The sequence below is a fragment of the Gastrolobium bilobum genome, unplaced genomic scaffold, assembly GCF_033153095.1.
Source record: "Gastrolobium bilobum isolate Gb01-03AN ecotype WA unplaced genomic scaffold, APGP_CSIRO_Gbil_v1 utg7613, whole genome shotgun sequence".
NCBI lineage: Eukaryota > Viridiplantae > Streptophyta > Magnoliopsida > Fabales > Fabaceae > Gastrolobium > Gastrolobium bilobum.
The window spans coordinates 171,035-176,436 of NW_026898007.1; the positions used below are offsets into that span (position 1 = coordinate 171,035).

General features: G+C 33.5%; 1 pseudogene; it reads left to right on the forward strand.

Moving 5' to 3' along the window:
* Window positions 1–3,525: 3,525 nt before the first annotated feature.
* On the forward strand, window positions 3,526–4,125 carry LOC133312147 (protein LIGHT-DEPENDENT SHORT HYPOCOTYLS 10-like; annotated as a pseudogene).
* The last annotated feature ends 1,277 nt before the right edge of the window (window positions 4,126–5,402 follow it).

Sequence of the window (5,402 nt, forward strand, 5' to 3'; positions counted from 1 at the left end):
CTGTATCCAGAACTTTTGTTGCCCTATTTAAAAATTCATTGCTGAGTTTTTTTTTTCTTCATTATTAGAGTTCCAATAATTAGAAAATGGATCATAAGATATTTTTTCCCCTGTAAAAAGAAAAATTCTTTTTTCCATCATTTTAAGAAAATGGCCCAAACCAACAAAACAAAGATAAAAGCTCTCAAATTCCCCAAGGCAGAATTAAAGACACTCAAGAATGGGTTTCTATCCTTCAAGATGTTAGCTTTCAAGGTGATAGTGTGGAAGGAAGATGAAGAAATGTGGAGTCTTGGTTAGGTTTCATGAAGAAATTCTTAAGTCTTCATGAAAAGTAAGAGGTAGCAGCCATGAGAGAAAATATGAAAGAGATGTCTACGTGAAAATGGAAAATATAGAAGTGAGTTCTCACTATTAAGGTTATATAAGTGTGCTCACTTAATCTGTCTCTATTATTTCTAAAACCTCTACTCATTATTTTTCTTCTAAACTTTATATTCTTAACTTAGTGATTTTTCTAGGAATTTTCATATTTTTATTTCAATTTTTCGGGCCACTTCGTGGATACGCATTTATAACGCGAAATACACATTATTCGCACTGTTCTTCCAAAAAGTGACTTAATTCCACATTATGGTTCCTCTATAATTATTCTAATTTAATTATGGAATATAATTCCCAAATTCATGACTTATCATTTATTAATTTTATTTATCTCCTTATTTAGCAGTGCGGGTCCTTACAGCGAGCAGCCGAGTTTCCAAAAAAATAAAAGTAAAAGTGTGAGACCTTTGGGAACCTCATAATGGTATCCCTTGGGACTTGTATGAGACGTTTAAGCTTGTTTCCGTTATTCCGCAATGTTACTTGGTTACAATTAAGGTTTTGGTTATTTTAAATATGGTATTGATTAAAAAGAAAACATGAATGTTTAGAAAGAAAAAGTTTGACTGTGTTTTTAATTAAACCCATGTGAATGTAACTGCGCTTAATATCGTACGTAATATTAACGAATCGGGTGTACAACAGGGCATTACAATAACTTTCTATTTAGCAATTTTTCTATGCGCTTTCGGCATCATTCTAAATCTTTTGCTAAAACACATGCAAAAGATTTATTATATAGAGAGCAATGGTGCTACTTTCGGCAATGGAACTGTATCTTTTAATTCCCTATTAGATCTTCATGAAATCTTTGTTCATTTCTTAATTGAGATACTGAATCTAATATGGGCCTGAAGTTTGACTTATCGCACTTTAGCACTCATCAGAGCGCTTAAGCGCTCTGTAAGTTAATTCTATCTGCCTTAACGCGCTTTAACGCTCAACAGAGCGCTTAAGCGCGCCCTTCGAGAGGAAATTTTGTTGTGGCTAGCGTGTTTTGGCGCTTTGTAGCGCGTTAAAACGCGTTCCTCCAGTGAATTTTGACTATTTTGCTTCATTAGTGGGCTTTAGCGCGCTGTAGAGCACTAAAGCGCCCTCCATTAGTCCCTGGATAGCTTGTAGTTTGCTTTTTCTGGACTTCTTTTGGTATTGAAACATATCCTTTTATTCTTTTGCTCCATTAAGCATTCTTTTATGTCAAAATTCCTTCAAAATAAGCAAGATTACATCACGTTAGCTAGAAATTCAATCTTTATGATTTTATAATGTAAAGCCCTAATTTTCATGTAATTTACTATATAATTCTTGTATAAATTAACCTAAAAACATGGTAAGCAAAAAATTTATCAAGTACTATATCGGATTCCAAAATTTATAGGGTATGCCTTATAATTATTAATTTATAAGAACCCATTTCAGAAATGCAGAAATAAAATTTTTGGCTTCATGCATCTATATAAATAGGACGGGAATTGGCTCTACAAAGGCGTTCTGGAAATAGTGGACATGTTGCAAAACAGAGGATCTATGGCCGTCCAATATATTTTGAATTAATTCAGACTGTTAGATAATCTTTAATTATCGATTGAATGAATATAATCTTAGTTTATTAAACTTTTGGCACGAGCATCTGCATGGGACCCTCATTTCTCAAGATTGGTCGGTTGTCATCTCCAACAAATTTGACGTCTACATCGGTTCCTTCTCTACAATATCATGGCAATAGAGAAAAATCTGATGACTATATGCGACAATTAATGCAAAAATTGCATCACATGCCTTACCTAATCTCTTATTTGTTTCTAGAAATTGGTATAATGGGTATTAAGCTAAGCTAATTAATTAAGACATTTTCCAATGCATCTGTTGAACCATTTTTAGAGTGTACACAAAACCTGAATAGAAGGAGTTGTTGTAAATAAAAAAATAAACAATGGTACTCATACATATTTACTGTACCTTATTTTAAATTTATACAGTTGGTCTCATCTTATGTTTATACACTTCTATTTTAATTCTGTCACTTATGTTTGATGTGTTTATAAGATGAACATATATGTACCTAGCATTATTAGAAGAAATTAAACAAACTGAAACAGGTGGGTAAAAAAGATACTACATGAGAAAAAAGCCTTGCATGCTCCAAAAAGTACGGCCAAGTATCTTGTGTCATGCATGCAAAGTTGCAGAGAGATTCTACCAACAACCAGTTATAAAAGCTGTTTCTGATATGAACCCAAAAAAAAGCTGTTTATGCATGTGTAATATTGTATTCTGAATTTATAATACGCTATATATTTTCAATTGAACTTGAATGCACATATCATAAGTGTATATTTTGCTGACCACAACCATATATAATAGCCATATCAAATGTCAATTTAGTTAATCTTTTTTTTTTTTCTTTACCTGAATGTTGTTATTGACATATTTTATTTGGTGTACTTTGCACTTCGAGTTACTGAATCACACTGTACACAAAACAGTGTTTTCGAACGATTTAAATTTTTTGTACATTAATGTATGTTCTTATAAATGGATGCAGGATGTATCAATATTGAATCAGTATGTTACTAGCTAGCCCTATTGGCTATTAGATTGATTTGGTTCATTAGGGCAATAATGGTAATGGGCTTGATTAATAAGGCGATAAGGCTTATGTGTTGACAAATAAGGGCAAACAATAATTGCATAATGCTTTTAAAGAAAACATATAGTTAATGCTAATGTCACTACCAAACAAAAAAGAGAGTATAAATATGAAAGAATCATGTCTTGGGGTCTCAAATTTAAATCCAGTTACGCAACTTTGTTAAAAACTTAGTAAATAGAGTTTTATTGTCTTTGTAATCCTGCTCGACTCAATTAGATTTATTGATTAATTGATGAATAGGTAGAGAAATTTAATGAAGAAAATAAATATGAAATTGGAAGAAAAAAGATGAAAGAAAAATAAACTAATATGGCCCATAAAATGTCTACTCAATAGCCCAATGACGTGATCTCCATACTCCATTTTCCTCCACTCTCCTCCTCCTCCTATTCCTTTCACCTTTCACCTTTCACCTCTCTCTTTTCCTGGCTTTATTTAGAAAAACCAAACCTAACCAAACCACTCAATCTTCATCATTCACAAACACAATGTCTACCGGTGGTAGTAGTAGTAGTCATGGGAAGGATTTGGCAGACGGATCATCAAGCAATATTCCAATAGAATATGAGCAGCTACAGCAGCAGCAGCAGCAGCAGCAGCAGCAGCAGCAGCAGCAGCAGCAGCAGAGCACAGTCACACTTAGCCGCTATGAGTCTCAAAAAAGAAGGGATTGGAACACTTTTGGACAATACTTGAAGAGCCAGAGACCCCCAGTTCCACTTTCACAGTGCAATTGCAATCATGTGTTGGATTTCCTTCGTTATCTTGACCAGTTTGGAAAGACCAAAGTTCACTTACAAGGTTGCATGTTTTATGGGCAACCAGAACCCCCTGCACCCTGCACTTGCCCTCTTAGACAAGCTTGGGGAAGCCTTGATGCTCTCATAGGGAGACTCAGAGCTGCTTTTGAAGAAAATGGTGGGTCCCCAGATACTAATCCTTTTGCAAGTGGTTCCATTCGTGTGTACCTCAAGGAGATCAGAGAGTGCCAAGCAAAGGCTAGAGGTATACCTTACAAGAAGAAAAAGAAGACCACAAATCAAACCAAGGGAAATGAAGAATCAAGCTCCACCTTGCACTTCTCTTGAGTATTTCTCTCGATGTTTCAGCTTATGGTAATTAATTTCGTCATCACTAATTAATTGTAAGTTTTGGTGCTTACATCACAACCTAAAAATTACTACTATATATATCTCTATATTTGTAGTTAAGTGAAGCATTAATAGATAACTATCTAGATGATTCAGTTTTATTTAACCATGTGTGTTATTAGGACTACAATTTTGGATCTTATACCGTATAAAACATAGAACTTGAAAATATGGATCATTAAAAGGATGGATCGATGTTATACCGTTTGGACAAAAAACTAATGCTTTATATACAGTTTCTTCCACACTCATGAACCAGATAGCTGATCCTCAATGTCTTGTATTCATTAGGTTGCAAGTGATTGTAATAATTAAGATTGGAAAGATTAAATTAATCTTCCATGCGTACGGACATTGAACTATCCAACAAAAACATTGTTTTTTAATTTATGGCACATGAATTAAATAATTTATTATTTTCATGTTTACCTTCTCCGAATTTTTGCCTTTAGCAGACTCCTTGTCCCATGAATGTTCAACTGAGAAGTCATACACGTTTTTAAGTTGTTGCTAAGCATCAAATAAACAAAAAAATTTAAAGGTTCTAGGTTCCAAATATAACATATAAAATATTTTATAATGCATGCTTTTTGCAAGCCTTTTCTTATTCACAAATATTTTATATTAACAAAGACATGATCGAATGGAATCTTTTAGATAGATGTTGGAGAAACTTGATGCTAGATTGCTAATTATATGTATTAAATGTTTTGTAACCCTTAACAAGTTCCCACCATCCTCACCTCCATAATATGCCCCACTTATTGCTATCTTTAATGTACAAGATCCTTGCAAAGGGTGATTTGATATGCTTATTTTTCTTTTCTCCACTATGTTTGTTTCACCAAGTCCCTTGATTAGATCATGTCGTCTAGTATCTGATTCTGAGAGTTTTATCCATTCATCAAAAAGCTATTTGTTATACAAATGTATTAAGTATTGATTAAGCATTTTTGGGACAAGTATTTTGTTTGGTTAGGCGAATGCTTGAGCTTTGTGCTTCCCGTCACCTCACATGTTTTTGTCGGGATTTATTTCAAATGGACTTCCATTTGCAAATTTTGATTAGGCACGTTTTTGTATTTTAAAATATATCACGGATTGCTCATTGCAGGTACGAGCTCTTGGCTTCAAGTGATTATTCTACTCAAACTTGTGCATATTTTGATTCTTTAAGCTTATAGATTATACATATGTATGTCTGGATTATTGAG